This window comes from Globicephala melas, chromosome 12 (assembly GCF_963455315.2).
Source record: "Globicephala melas chromosome 12, mGloMel1.2, whole genome shotgun sequence".
Lineage (NCBI taxonomy): Eukaryota > Metazoa > Chordata > Mammalia > Artiodactyla > Delphinidae > Globicephala > Globicephala melas.
The window spans coordinates 30,754,694-30,767,607 of record NC_083325.1 but is presented as its reverse complement, the minus strand read 5'-3'; the positions used below and the strand labels follow the sequence as shown (position 1 = coordinate 30,767,607).

General features: G+C 42.6%; 1 long non-coding RNA gene across 14 annotated transcripts in view; it reads right to left on the bottom strand.

Moving 5' to 3' along the window:
* Positions 1 to 12,914, bottom strand: part of LOC115864076 (uncharacterized) — a 116,360-nt gene that overhangs the window by 47,020 nt on the left and 56,426 nt on the right. For 10 of the 14 annotated variants that reach the window (XR_009566146.1, XR_009566151.1, XR_011377887.1 and 7 more), the window contains one exon: positions 4,495 to 4,601. The exons of 2 other annotated variants lie outside the window; for them this stretch is intronic. This is a non-coding gene — a long non-coding RNA (uncharacterized lncRNA). Of the gene's footprint in view, positions 1 to 615; positions 695 to 4,494; positions 4,602 to 12,914 lie in introns of all 14 variants that reach the window. 2 more of the 14 variants (XR_009566144.1, XR_009566148.1) reach the window with 2 other exon arrangements.

Genomic DNA, 12,914 nt, shown 5'->3' with positions numbered 1-12,914 from the left:
CTGGTTGTCCAAGGCGTGTGCCACACACAAACTTTCCCTTCCTTTTCCTAAACCCTATCAAAGTTCCCATCCCTTACAAAAGCTAATCTAATCACACTGCTAAAAGGAAAGCAATTCTGATAAAATGAAGTCAAGTAAAACGTGGACGATATTGCTAGGTTCCTATATTAACTCTGTGGGAGATATTTCTTCATTTTAAAAAAAGGGGGGGGAAAGGGGTGTGTGTGGAAATTCAAATGAAAGAAAAGACTTCTAATGATGAAACTCTCCTACAGGACAGGGGATCCGTGTGTTGGCCTCTCTCCCTGCAAGCACAGTCTCTGTGGTAAAGATGAGAAACCATCAGAGATACAGGACACCATCTCAGATTGCTGAATGTCACACCTCAAATCAACAGGTCCAGAATAGAACCTGGGAGCCTTGGCTACCTCTTCTGCTCTGGCCAGCACACACTACTTCCTTAGCCAAGAAGTTACGGTGGTGCTTTTTTCCCTAGGAGGTTTCCAACACTATTTTAAACTCTATGGAAACAAGCAGTAATAGGATTTAATTATGGGTCACAGCCTTGGAACAGCCTATTTGAGGCCTGGGCTCACTTCCAGAATCATACCTTACCTCACTGAATGGTCTCAACAAGGCCCATGTTAATACAGGAAGCAAAGTGGGCCTGCATCTTGACTTCTCTCTCAGTGATCTAGGAAGGAGGAACACAGGAAAATTTCTGGACTTTCCACATCCAGGATCACTGAAGCAGATTACTACAACTAAAAACGGCTGAAGTGTAATCACGTGGCACAAAATGCTATGCTGACTATAAATCACAACTCAGCATGGGAGTTCTCATTGTGAGGGACTCTTTAGCAGTGCGCATGTTCTACTTGACCTTCTTGGCAAGGCCCCAGGGAGCCCGGAGCATAGCCCAGGCTGGGCTCTCAGTGGTCTGGACACCACTGCGGGGTGAAAGGGGCTGGCTGGCAGCTTCAGCAGATGGAGTTAAGAGGAAATGAAGGTGAAGTCCAAGGTAAGGAAGGGGCTGGTCCAGGCAGGATTATCTGACAGCACATGCTCAGGGAACTGGCAAAGCAGAAACAATAATAACAAATGTTTTAAATTATTTTATATTTATCCAGGTAGTCACCATGGTAAATATCAAAATTTTGCTGGGTTTTCCTTATACTTTGCTAGATTTCCTTACACTTATTTTGTGTTTAATATTGTTTTTGAAATATATACTGAGGGCTAAAATTACGAGGAACATCATAATCTTCCTATTGCTTAGGCCTCTAAAGTTCTTTTCTGTTTTTTTTTATAAATTTATTTATTTATTATTTATTTTTGGCTGCGTTGGGTCTTCGTTGCTGTGCGCAGGCTTTCTCTAGTTGTGGTGAGCAGGGGATACTCTTGGTTGTGGTGTGTGGGCTTCTCGTTCCGGTGGCTTCTCTTGTTGTGGAGCATAGGCTCTAGGCGCGCGGGCTTCAGTAGTTGTGGCACATGGGCTCAGTAGCCGTGGCTCGCGGGCTCTAGAGCGCAGGTTCAGTAGTTGTGGCGCACGGGCTTAGTTGCTCCGCGGCAACTGATCTTCCCGGATCAGGGCACGAACCTGTGTCCCCCGCATTGGCGGGTGGACTCTTAACCACTGTGCCACCAGGGAAGCCCCGAGGCCTCTAAAGGTCTTAATCTGGTTCTTGACTTCAGCACGAAGCAAGAAAAACCAGGATTCCAAAGCTTCATGGTCAATATTCATTTTTCCATTCAATAAACATTTCTTCAGGGGCCAATAAGTGCCAAGTCTTTACTCAGTCCTGGGATACAGCAGCAAACAAAACAGATATGGTTCCTGAGTTCCCGGAGCTACAGTTTAGTGAGAGGAGTTGAGAATAAGATCAGGATCCAAAGCAAAAGGTCTATATTAGAAAACAGGCAAGATTCTGTAGCCAGCAATGGGATGCAGAGGGAGGAAACCTCTTCTGGGATGCCAGCAGAAGAGACCACGGCTGACAAGGTGCTGTTCAGGGAGATGAGCTGGGTCAAATAATACCCTTATCCTCCCATTCTTTTTGGCAGGGGAGAGAGCCACTGCTGTGGGTTGAGTTAATCGAGAACAAGTGACCAGGGCCCTCGCAGCCAATGCTACCATGAAGCTGTTCCTTCTCTGCTCACAGCCATGAACTGTGACATGTGCCATGTGAGCTATGTGTGAGATCCTGAAATCTCCAAAGGAAAACAAGACTTGAGCTGTCTACTGACAGGAATTCTAGGAAATATAGTGGGCCAGAAATGGGAAGCATAAAAACAGTCGCCAGAAGAAACTTGGTGACCCTCCCCTGAATTGTCACTGACACTTCTGACATTACAAGGGAATGAAAAAAAATGCCTGATTTCACCTGGAGGGGTGGGGTCAGGAAGAGACCTGCTGAAATGATCGGGCTACAACCAGAAGCCTCCTGAGAGGCATTTCTGCTTTAGGGTGTAAAGTGGGCAAGGACGGGGAAATGCTGCAGCCTGCTGTGTTAGAGAAAGGAGCTATTTGAGCAGCTCAGCCTCAGCACTACCAGAAGTGGGAAGGCTGTGGTAAAGGTGAAGAGCTGATAAGAATAATAGCAAGAGCTTCAGAGTGAGTGCCCAGCCAGCAGAGCAGTGGCCTAAAGAGCTTTCCAAGTATTTGACCTCTCTGGGCCTCAGTTTCCTTATCTGAAAACAGAGATGATAATAATAGCGTGCACTGGTTTCCTAGGGTTGCTGTAGCAAATACTACAAACTAGGTGGCTTTAAACAACAGAAATTTACTCTCTCACAGTTCTGGAAGCTAGAATTCAAAAATAAAGGTGTCAGCAGGGCTATGCTCCCTCTGAAAGTTCTAGGAAAGAACCCTTCCTTGCCTCTTCCAGCTTCTGGTGGTCGCCAGTAATCCCTGCCATTCTTTGTATATGGCAGCGTATCTCCTATCTCTGCCTCCATCTCTACATGGTCATCTTTCCTCTGTGAGTGTCTCCCCCTTCTTATAAGAACACCAGGCATTGGATTAGGGCCCAATCAAGTTATGACTTCATCATAACTTGATTATACCTTACAAAGACCTTATTTCCAAATACGATCACATTCATAGATTCTAGGTGGATATGAATTTTTAGGGGGACACTATGCAACCCAGTATAGAGCACCTACCACATAAAGAGTTGATATATATAAGATGCTTAGAACAGTTCCTGGTAGATAATATATGCCATGTATGAGTTAGCTACCTTTCTTCATTATCTCTGGCAGATAGTAGCTGCCATGAAATATGTGGATGCTCTGTTGTATAAGAATCATCCTCCCTCCATCTTGAGTCAGAGGCAAAAAACTGGGTGGGACTAGAGTTCCAAAAAGAGAAGATGAGGACAGAGCTAGAACACAATGGGTTTATTACCATTCAACACTCCCTCTACCAATACCCTATCAATACACCTAGGCTGGAGTGAGGAAATATCTGCTACAGTCACATCATTTGTTTTTTGAACAACAGAGAACTTATCACTCCAAACTAACAATGGCCCCATCAAAGAAGTCCTCAAATTAGGACCCACTTAGGAGGAGCTTCCAGAGCCAGGAGAGAAGCTGCACCAGTGAGCCCAGCAGCCTCATCATTTAGAATCAACTGTGAGTTCTGATCCCAAACTGCTTTACACAGCATATTCATCCCATAGTTTAACAAATGAATGACTACTGACTGAGTCCAAATATTAAGTTCATTCTCTAAAATGGAGATTTGCTACTTGCTATAGCTAGGATAGCTTACTTTCAAATTGGGGGAGGGGAGAATAGATTCAAGGCTCCTGCTCTTGCTCCTTCAATAAAGGGGTTTGGGACATACTAAAAAGAAACAGAACCAGATCTCAACTGCTATCTTCATATCGAAATAAATTCCAGATGAATCAAAGATTTAAATTTAAAGATTGAAAAATACACACCCACGCAAAGTACTCAACAAGAATGGGTAACTATTTTTATAATTTTGAGGTAGGGAAGCATGCCTTTTCTAAACATTGAACTAGTAGCAAAAACTATAACGGAAAAGATTATCTTGACTACTTAAAAATGTCAAACTTGCAGACAGATAAAAAATTGTATAAACAAAGGTGAAAAACAAATGACAAACTGGGAACAATTCTGCACTATATACAACCATCAACACTTTAGCTCTTACAAATTATTAAGAAAATATTACTGGGAAAATGTGCAAAGGACATGACATGAATAAGTGATTCAAAAAATATATACATCTGTCCAAAATACATTTGAAAAGATGTTTAATCTTTAATATTCAAAGAAATGTAAATTAAATCATATTTAATGACTAAATATGATGTAAATTAAATCATAATTGCTATGTCTCAGTTACTATTCAAAGCATTTTACTTGGATTAACTGATTTATTTCTCATGAAATAGGTGCTATCATTATCCCTACTTTACCAAAGATGAAACTGAGGTACAGAGAAGTTAAATGACGTACCCAAGGTCACATAGTAAGTGGCTGAGTCAGAATTCAGGTCCCATCAGGCTAGCTCCAGAGTCACATTCTCAACTACCATGTTATACAGTGACAAGACAATGTTTCACCTGTCAGATGAGGAACACAAAAAACACACAAGCCAGTGTTACTGGTGATATGGAGAAACAGGCAATCTCATGCACTGTTAGTATAAGTTAACATTCTTAAGGGTAGTTTGGCTTCATGAATCAACATTCTAACTGTGCATATATCCTTTATCTCAGCCATTCCGTTTCTTGAAACTTATCCTAAGGAGATACATAGACAAGTGTATAAAGATTATTTACCAAGGTATTTACTATAGAATATACATAATAACAAATATGTTACAAATAAAAATCCCAACAGGCACACCAAAAATCCAACAAATTCATTCATTCAACAAATATTTATTGAGCACCACCTAGGTACCAGGAACTGGTACTAAGCTCTAGTTACAGAGAAGCAGAGTAAAAAAAAAAAAAAAAAAAAATCCCTATTTTCATGGAGCCTACATTCTAATGAAGCGTGTTAGGCAATAAACAAATAAGAAAAATATGTAGTATGGCATGTGGGGCTAAATGCTATAAAGAAAAGTAAAGGAGAGAAGGAAGATAGGAAAGGAAGGTTGTCACAACTTTAAGTAAGAGGGTCGGGGAAGGCATCATTGATTAGAGATGAGATAAACAGATTATACACTAAGAGAATAAAATGTATTATGGTATATCCACACATGGAAGTATAATTCAGCCATTAATTCTGTATTTACTGAAAAGATGTCTATAACACATAATCCAATGAAAAAGGATTCTCACTACACACAAAAAATAGGTAACTATGTGAGGTAATGGATGTGTTAACCACATTGTGGTAATCAGTTAACAATACATATATGTATCAAATCATCACACTGTACACCTTAAACTTACACAATGTTCACATCAATTATATCTCAATGAAGCTGGGAAAAAAGGTGAAAAAAGATTACAAAACAGTATTAAAGAAAAAAACCAGGGCTTCCCTGGTGGCGCAGCAGTTAAGAATCTGCCTGCCAATGCAGGGGACACAGGTTCGAGCCTTGGTCCAGGAAGATCCCACATGCTGCGGAGCAACTAAGCCCCTGCACCACAACTACTGAGCCTGTACACCATAACTACTGAAGCCTGCACTCCTAGAGCCCGTGCTCTGCAACAAGAGGAGCCACCGCAATGAGAAGCCCACGCACCACAACAAACAGCAGCCCCTGCTCACCGCAACTAGAGAAAGCCTGCACGCAGCAACAAAGACCCAACGCAGCCAAAAATAAATAAAAATAAAATAAATAAATTTATTTTTAAAAAAACAGTATTAAGTTATGGGTCCATTGATTTGAAATTACATGTGTATACATGCTTATGCTTTACATGGGAAAGAGAAACAACACAGAAAGAGACTGATAATACCAAGCAAGGGTCCAGGCTGAGTGCCAGGTAAGTGGTACAGGCAGCATGTGTTTGTTCTCCTACCTGCTCACTCATCCCCCTCTCCACATCTACACTTTGTTCCAGAAAGGATTTAACGACAGCAAATCTACATACACCGCAAGTTCTTTAACTCTTCCCATCCTCCCTCACCCTTTTCCCTGCTCTTCCCAGAAGGCAGGACAGTGACAGGATGAAAGGGATAAAAGCTTAAGATCGTGATAAGCTGAGTGGACATAAGACGGATGGAGGGACACCCCCACAGATCTGGATGGGATTCCTCTTATTGCAGCACATGGGAAACATCCTGGGAGGCATACTTCCTCCATGCAGATCTGTAAGATTTGAAGCAAGGCTATCTGATTTAGATTCCCTATTATATCTCCTACTAAACCCCAAATGCCTTACGGGGCAGCCAGGAGCAAGACTGACTCATTCACAGGGAGGTGACAAGCTACAGCAGGCCAGAACACTACCCCTGGTACATGAGTGCCTACATCTTCCTTTGAGCAGAAAATGACACAGAGATGAGCCCTTTTTGCCCCTTACCTTATCCCTTTCTCCATGCCTGCACCCAACAAGCTGTCCTTGGCTATACCATGACTACCCTAGAGATTCAGATTTCCCCACTAAGATTCTCAGGCTAGGTCCCTACCAAGAAAGTTGCCCAAAGTGACCAGCCATGCTAGTGTACACTGAAACATTTTCAGCTGCGACGCAGTTTCAAGTAGATCCCTAGATCCAGATATACTTGCTCTCAAATATGTGGGAGCAGAACACACTTCTTGCTTGAGCATAAAGCCACACACAAGAAATTGGCAACTTCATAAAGGTAGAATCCATGTTGCTATTCCCTATTTCTTTAGCCTGAGGGAGCAGTGGAGGCACACAAATAGAGGTAGGGGACCTAGGGAAAGATTTGACTATGTCAAAATATTTCTCAAACACTCTCTGTCACCTCTTGGATACCTACTATATGCCAGGCCTCGTGTTAAGTGCTTTCATATACTTACACCAAAATAGACAAATTACTTTTATCAAACATTCCTATTATGTGCTACTGAATTTAAGACACCTAAGGCACGTACAGGTCCAGCTGCCCTGCTGACAGCTGAATACCCAAGCTTGAAATTAGGTAGAGGGTAGAAATCTAAGACTTCCCTTGAGGCTACGACACAGAAGTCTCACTGCATACTATCAGGCCACAGCCTCAAGGCCCCATTCCAGCTTCTGCTTTCTCTCCTGGGCTTTCAGCAGGGAACATCACACACAAACAGACACACACACACACACACACACACACACACACACACAAATCCTCCAATGCCCTTAGTCTGCAAGTGGAAGAAATTCTTCAGTAGGGAAGAGTACAAGGTGAATCAGAGAAAAACCAAAGCAATCATCGCTTCGGCAGAGAAGTCTCTTTCTCTCTTTATCCATTTCTCTCTTGTCTTTCTTGAATATGTAGTTATTGAGCAACTTCTATTATGCTTATCACTATAGGATATAATCATAAGACATGCCTCCTGCCCTCAAGAATTTACTCTGTTTAGGAAGACAAAATCAACGCACAGGAAACATGTTATTGAAAAGGGGGACTCCAATGTATATGTAAAACTGAAACAGATACAGAAGACAAACTAGTGATTACCAAAGAGGAGAGGGACAAATTAGGGATTACAGATACAAACTACCATGTATAAAATAGATAAGCAACAAAGATATATTGCATAGCACAGGGAATTATAGCCATTATCTTACAATGGCTATCTTACAACGGAGTATAATCTGCAAAAATCACTGAATCACTTTGCTATACACTGAAACTAATATAATATTGTAAATCAACTATACTTCAATAAAGGTGGAGGGGCTCTAAGATTTCTAGTGCAAGAGTGGTGCTAGTAACACAAATGGAGGGATAAATGATGTTAGACACACGGTACACATAGGTATCTTCAATTTCAACACAATCTCCTCTTTTTTTGTTCTATTCTTAGTAGAAATATGTTTCACTTCAAGAAAACTCTCAAATGCAAAAATTCAATACATAAAGTTGGCAATCATTCACTAGAAAAAACCGATCTCTTTGCTGTCAAGTTTAGGGAGATACCATTTAACCTGCCCCCAACCCATGTTCCTGTTGCCCCATATACACACAACGTTTACATTCAACTTTTCAGGTTCACAGGGTAAAGCAAAGTACTTTTTAAAATAGATTATAAAAGGCAATATATTGAGAGATGAACAGATATAAACAAAATGTGGTACAAACAAAAAATGAAATATTATTTAGCCTAAAAGAGGAGGAAGTCCTATCACATGGTACAACATACAAGAACCTCAAGGACTTTCTGCTAAGTGAAATAAGCTAGACACAAGAAGACAAATAGTATATGATTCTATTTATATGAGGTATCTAAAACAGTCAAATTCCTAGAAACAGAAAGTAGAAGAGTGGTTCAGGGGCAAAGGGGAAGGAAAAATGAGGAATTGCTGTTTAATGAGTATAAGAGTTTCAGCTGTCCAAGATGAAAAAGTTCTGGTGATCTGTTGGACAACAATATGAATATACTTAACACTACTGGACTGTGAACTTAAAAATGGTTAAGACAGTAAATTTTATGTGTTTTTTAATCACAATTTTTTAAAAAGGCAATGCACACATGGGTTAAAAAAAATTTCAGCAACACAAAAAGATATCAAAAAAAAAAAAAAAAAAACAAACCTCCGGGGTAGTCTGGGTATAACAAGTATATAGAGTCCTCCCCTTTTTTCAATCAAATACTAATACTAGCATGCCACAAACTCTATTTTGCTTGCTTTAGTTTTCTCTTAACAAGAGATCTTAGAGATTGTTCCATATCACTGTGTGAGTGTGTGTGTGTGAGGGTGGGTGTACCTGTCTCATTCTTTTTAACTGCTGAATTAATACGGTGCTATCCACCATAATTTACTCAACTAGTCCCTTATCAATATAGTAAGATGTATTTTTAAGCAAAATGTGTTAAAGGCTTTGCACACTGATTTTGCACATTTTTCCCCCTCAACAAAAATGTTTAGATTTCACTCTTCATAATACCTCCAAGCAACTATAAATGATGACTGACATTTGCTTTAGTTTGAATTTAATAGTGTTTCGCCTTGGCTCATTTCTACTAGGTTGTATGTTGATTTGTCATTGTCACAAGGAGTCACCAACAGTATGATCAAGGGAGCACATGAAATACACACCATCCTCTGAATATTATGGTCACCCTTTACTCCATCATCCTTATAAATGGTTTGTCAATAGTACAGCCGTCCTTTATCCACGTGGGATACGTTCCAAATCCTGGAACCATGGATAGTACTGAAACCTATATATACTGTTTTTTCCTATAGCATACACAGCATGGGTATGCTGAACAAAGGATGATTCACGTCCTGGATGGGAAGGAGCAGGATGGCACAAGATTTCATCACACTGCTCAGAACAGTGTGCAATTTAAAACTTATGAATTGTTTATTCCTGGAATTTTCCATTTAACATTTTCAGACCTCAAGTATTGAAACTGTGGAAAGCAAAACCTCAGATAAGGAGGAACTACTGTCTACCCTTTACTGTGTTTAACTCTGAGAAAATTAAAAATATATACACACACACACATACTTTCATTATTTAAGAAATTTTTTTAAAAAAACACCTCTTTTGGGCTTCCCTGGTGGTGCAGTGGTTGAGAGCCCGCCTGCCGATGCAGGGGACACGGGTTCGTGCCCCGGTCCGGGAAGACCGCCGAGCGGCTGGGCCCGTGAGCCATGGCCGCTGAGCCTGCGCGTCCGGAGCCTGTGCTCCGCAACGGGAGAGGCCACAGCAGTGAGAGGCCCAGGTACCGCAAAAAAATAATAATAAAAAAATAAAAAACACCTCTTTCACCCAATGTGTCTGGGTCTGCTATTTGGTTTCTTTTAGAGAAAGCACAGTGAAATAGAATGAGTGAGGGCTGTACAGACCACCTGAATCAGGGTTTGAATCCCGTTTCTGCCATTTCCAAGTTAGTCCATCTCCCAGAGCCTGTGTCTTGTCATCTGTAAACCAAGGGCAATACCATCTATCTCTTGCATAGGGAAGATCGCCACACAGGGTGAAAAGTCCATTCAAGAGGACCAAAGTGCTATCTCTATTGAACTAGCACTGCCTGGGGAAGTCAAAGAACTGCTTAGAGAAGTGGTAAAGGACAAGAAGGAATCAGACCAGTCAATGAGAGAAAGGGTGCTCTGGCAGAGGTAACACATGCACAGAGGGTGAGAGTTCTGCAGAGCCACAAAGCACCAACACACTTACTGACAAGAAGGTGAAAGGCAATTTAGTCAACAAATCCTTATCGAGTACCTCTATGTACTCACTAGGCACTGAAGACAAAACTATGAGCAAGAAGGTCCTTGCCCTCATGGAGCTTATAATCCAGTAAGAGGGAAAGATAAACCAGTAAAAAGCATTAAGTGGTCTAATGGAAACAAACAGATGCTAAGATAATAACATGGTGTTGCTTTGTATGGAGAGGCCAGAAAATACCTCCAAAACAAGATAATGCTCAACTGAAACTTAAAGGCAAGTGATAATTAATGAAGTGAAGAGCAGGGTAGAGAGTATTCTAGGCCAAGTCCATGAAGCCAGAGAACTGAAAGAACTGCAAGCAGGTGAGGGTGCATGCAGGAGATAAGGAGGAAAGGGGCTTGAAATGAGACTTAAAATACAGGCAGGGGCCAGATCTTGCTAGGCCTTGTAGGCCACAATTTGGGTCAAATTGTGCAAGACTGTTTATTCCAACCTGAGACATTTGGACTTGATTGTACAGGTAACAGGAATACAAGAGAGGATGTGAAAAGGAGAGAGACAAGGCTGGGTTGTTTTATAGAAGGATAGTGGAAGTTGTTTAGAGGACAGCTGCAATAGGGAGTGACGACAGCTTGGAGACCAAAAACAGCCTACTTTAGGGCAGGGTCACTGTGTACAGAAAAAGAGGCATCCCAGAGGCAAATCTGAAGTGCAATTGGCAGCCTTCAAAGACTGTGTTCTAGCCTGCTTTCTGAGTCCAAAATCAAAGTCCGCAGTATACTCCAGAAGTACTGACCTGCCAGGGGGCATCATTAAGGCCCTCTACCTCATCTGGGATCTTTGCCTTCTATGGCAATGAGAAGATGAGGTGTCAGTACATAGGGACAGTTATCCACTGTCCTCAATGGAAGACAGGTGACAGATTAAGGTTCCTGCGACCTTAGGATCCAAGGGTTCAAAACCCTTTCCTTGGGGCTTCCCTGGTGGTGCAGTGGTTAAGAATCTGCCTCCTGGGCTTCCCTGGTGGCGCAGTGGTTGAGAGTCCACCTGCCGATGCAGGGGACACGGGTTCGTGCCCCGGTCCGGGAAGATCCTACATGCCACGGAGCGGCTGGGCCCATGAGCCATAGCCGCTGAGCCTGCGCGTCCAGAGCCTGTGCTCTGCAACGGGAGAGGCCACAACAGTGACAGGCCCGTGTACCGCAAAAAAAAAAAAAAAAAAAAGAATCTACCTGCCAATGCAGGAGACACGGGTTCGAGCCCTGGTCCAGGAAGATCCCACATGCCGCGGAGCAACTAAGCCCCTGTGCCACGACCACTGAGCCCGCGTGCCACAACTACTGAAGCCCGTGAGCCTAGAGCCTGTGCTCCGCAACAAGAGAAGCCACCACAATAAGCATGCACGCTGCAATGAAGAGTAGCCCCCACTCACCACAACTAGAGAAAGGCCGTGCACATCAACAAAGACCCAACGCAGCCAAAAATAAATAAATAATTTTTTAAAAAAAAAACCCTTTCCTTCCCTCTAGGGGAGCAGGGGGTCAACACAGTCCTCTAAGTCAGAGTTTCTTCAAATATGGTCTGCAGATGATGACTGGTGTGAGAGTCACCTGGAGGCCAATCAAAATGCAGATTCCTGGTTACCACCCATACCTACTCAGTCAGGAGAGCAGGAGTAAAGACCAGGAATCTGAATTTTAAATAAGTAGCGAGCCCCTCAATACTTGCCCCCATGGGTAATTCTGATGTATTAAAGCTTCAAAACCATAGCTCCAGGAATAGGGCTAATAGAGGAAGGCCCTCACTTAAGGGTGAATGGCAACGTCGAAATTAGGGGACTACATAGAACCAAGAGTCAAGCTGGGCATGAAATAAACTAGAAAAAGGAGTCCGAAGGGATTATGAAATTTGAAGGCCTCCAAAGCAGAAAATAGAAGGCAGGACATCAGAGCATGGGGATTAGAGAGCAGAGGAATCAAAGACAGGGAGCACTCCTGGGGAAATCACTAACAATGGCCATGATCTCCGGCTGCCTTAGGTTGGTTTCCCCAGTGGAGCACTAGGAAGGGAGTGCAGATGCTTCACCTCACACAGGCCAGGTTACCGGGCCTTTGACTGCCCAGTATGTGCACACAATCACTCCATCCAACCATCAAAAAGAGAATGACACTCCTCCTCAGTGAGTACTGTTTCTATCCCAATGATTCCCCTTCAGCATCCACCATGATGCCAGCTACTGGTCAGTCTGTAGAAGAGCGCCAGGCTAAGTAGAAAAACATACAGAACACCTCTAAGGGGTAATGACCGGCCCTACTCACCAAGATTCTCTGCTTGGCACATCAGAGACCCCTAATGCTGCCATAAACTCTAGGACAACTCCAGGTCAGAAACTTCAGATCCTACCATCATGCATACCCAGCCAGTCTTCTACTACTCCTTACTATGCCTCACCAAGAGAGTCCCGACCTATATTCTACACTCCCATGTCCCTTCCCAAAATTCAGAGAGAAATTCCACAAGTTCAGGTTAGGCAGGGAGTCCTGGACTTCTGAGGCTAGCTCCCATGCCTAGTTTGGGGGGAGGAGGTAACCTGAAGGAGTGCCTACCCTACCTGAAGGGAATAT